The sequence below is a fragment of the Elephantulus edwardii genome, unplaced genomic scaffold (assembly GCF_000299155.1).
Source record: "Elephantulus edwardii isolate Elephantulus edwardi_28Jun2011 unplaced genomic scaffold, EleEdw1.0 scaffold00145, whole genome shotgun sequence".
Lineage (NCBI taxonomy): Eukaryota > Metazoa > Chordata > Mammalia > Macroscelidea > Macroscelididae > Elephantulus > Elephantulus edwardii.
This window is the reverse complement of record NW_006399895.1, coordinates 7,431,935-7,434,611: the sequence shown is the minus strand read 5'-3', so window position 1 is coordinate 7,434,611 and position 2,677 is coordinate 7,431,935. Positions and strand designations below refer to the sequence as shown.

General features: G+C 40.4%; 1 protein-coding gene across 1 annotated transcript in view; it reads left to right on the top strand.

Moving 5' to 3' along the window:
* The window catches only part of TEX9 (testis expressed 9), a 96,906-nt gene that overhangs the window by 50,153 nt on the left and 44,076 nt on the right, over nt 1-2,677 (top strand). The gene's annotated exons all lie outside the window — the stretch shown is intronic.

The following is a 2,677-nucleotide window of genomic DNA, read 5'->3' as shown; positions in this document are numbered from 1 at the left end:
CTTCTACTGCCATCTTTAGTCATTGTCCAGCTCTCTGATACATAGCAAGTAATTACAAAGACGATGGCCTGGATAAGGCACTCCTTAGTCTCTAGACTGATGGCAGTGCTCTTCAGTTCTCTGGAGAGGTCCTTAACAGCAGATTTTCCCAATGCAATTTGTCTTGTGATTCCAGGGCTGCTGGAGTGTTGAGTGTGGAGCCAAGCCAGGCAAAGCTGCTAACAATCCCAAATTTCTTTTATGTCTAGCATGATACCGCCTATTGGTCCAGTGGTGAAAATCATTGTCTTCTTTATGTTGAGCTTCAATCCATATTGAAGGCTGCAGTCCTAGATCTTCTGTAGCAAATGCCTCAGGTCCTCCTCAGTTTCAACAAACAAGATTGTCATCTACATAATGTAAGCAAGGTTATCATCAGGATTGCAATATTCCTTCAATCCTGATGCCACATTCCTTCTCATAGAGCCCAGCCTCATGGATGATCTGTTCAGCATACAGACTGACAAAATATGTAAATACAATGCATTACTGGCATACACCTTTCCTGATTTTGAACCATCCAGTGTTTCCTTTCTCGGTTCTGATGACTGCCTCCTGCTCCAAGTATAGGTTTTACATAAGCATAATTATGTGTTCTGGGATTCCCATTCTTCTCAGAGTTAGCCACAGTTTGTTGTGATCCACACTATCAAATGCCTTTGTATGGTCAATGAAGCATAGACATTCCTCTGGTACTCTCTACTTTTGGCTAAGATCCATCTAACATTGGCTATAATGTCCCTAGTGCCACAGCCTCTTCTAAACCCAGCCTGCACATCTTTCAATTCTCTGTTGATGTACTGTTCCAGTCAGTTTTGGATAATTTTCAACAGGATCTTGCTTACAGGTGATATTAATGATACTGTTTGATAATTTCCACATTCTGTTGGATCACATTTTTTTTGGAATGAGAATAAATAATGGATCATTTGGCGAGATGGTTGTCCTCCAGATTTCTTGGCACAACCTGGTGAACATGTCCAGGACAACATCTGTTGAAATATGTCAGGTGGTATGCCATTAATTCCTGGGGCCTTGTTTATTTAGAGCAGCTTGAACTTCCTCCTTAGTCACAGGCATTTTGATCATAAAGTTCTGTGTCAGCCAGTTCTTTTTGGTGTAGTGACTGGGTACTTCTTCCATCTTATTTTGATGCTTCCTGGGTCATTCAACTAATGAGGTAAAAATGAGGAGAGGGAAGGGATCATTGAAAAACGGAAAACAAGAACAAAGGCTCAGAGGCAAGAAATGCCATGACTCGGAGAGATTCATTCACTCTTGATATTGTTAAAAGTCCTCATCTGTGGCTGCAAATGAAGCTGGTTGACAGGTGAGTGTAATTTTGGAGTTTATCTTCTAGGTTTGTGTTTCTCATAATGTGGCCTGAAGACTAGACTCTACAACAGTATCTCCTGGGATATTTGTAAAAATGTAGATTAAATCCATTTCAAGGCAACAAAATTCTATTTAAAAGCTATTACTTTGCTTAGAATTAGAATTTTCTAAAAGGCTCATGTAGAATGCTCTCTGCAATTAATTGAAAGTTTCTTAGCTAACAGCCATTAGAAGGTTTATTATAAAACATCCTACATGAGACAGCTTATTTATGTCTTACATTGATGTTTTAGAACATTCCCAGAGAGGAACTACAATTGTAAAAAGTTGCTTTTAAAATAAATATAAAGGACATATATTTTGATTTTTTTTTGGCCTATAGAAGCAAGCAGAACGTTCCAAATAAAACATTTGGAAGCATAGTTTGTATAGCCTGTGCAAAGGTATGAGTTTTGAATCCACTAGCTGTTCCATAGGGGAATGGTGGGCAGTCTCCTCCTGTGCGATTCACTGTCTCTGGAAACTTACTGGAGGTCCAGCTATGGGTTGTTTCTGATTCAGAGGTCCACAACAAAAACAATACAAATTTAGCTGGTTGTTGTTGTTATGTGCTGTTGAGCCGCCTGTGACTCATAGCAACTCTATATACAAAAGCCCTATTCCCTGCTCTATCCTGTGCCAATCTGTCTCCAACATACCTACTCCCATTCATTACTCTATTCATTAAATCAATCTGTCTCATCGAAAGTCTTCCTTTTTCCTCTCTTGTGCTAATCTTCCACCCTCCCAAGCATGGCATTCTACTCCAAGGACTGGTCCCTCCTTGCAACATGTCCAAAGTAGGTAAGACGAAGCTTCGGAATTCTTGCCTCCAGGGAGCAGCCTGGTTTCACCCTCTCCAGGATGAACCTGTTTGTTCTCCTAGCAGCCCATGGTATATTCAGTACTCTTCTCCAGCACTACAGCTCAAAGGCATCAATTCTCCTTCTATCATTCCTAGTCATTATCCAGCTTTCTGACACATACCAAGTAATTGCAAAGACCATTGTGTGAATCAGGCACACCTTAGTTTCCAGATTGACATCACTGCTCTTCAATACTTCGGAGAGGTCTGTCACAGTAGACTTTCCTATCACAGTTTGTCTTTTAATTTCCTGGCTGGTGGTACCAAGAGTGTTGATGGTGAAGCCAAGCAAACTGAAGCTGTTAACAATTTCAATCTCTTCATTGTCTATCATGATGCTGCCAGTTGGCCCAGTGGTGAGAATCTTTGTTTTCTTGATGTTAAGCTTCAATTCATATT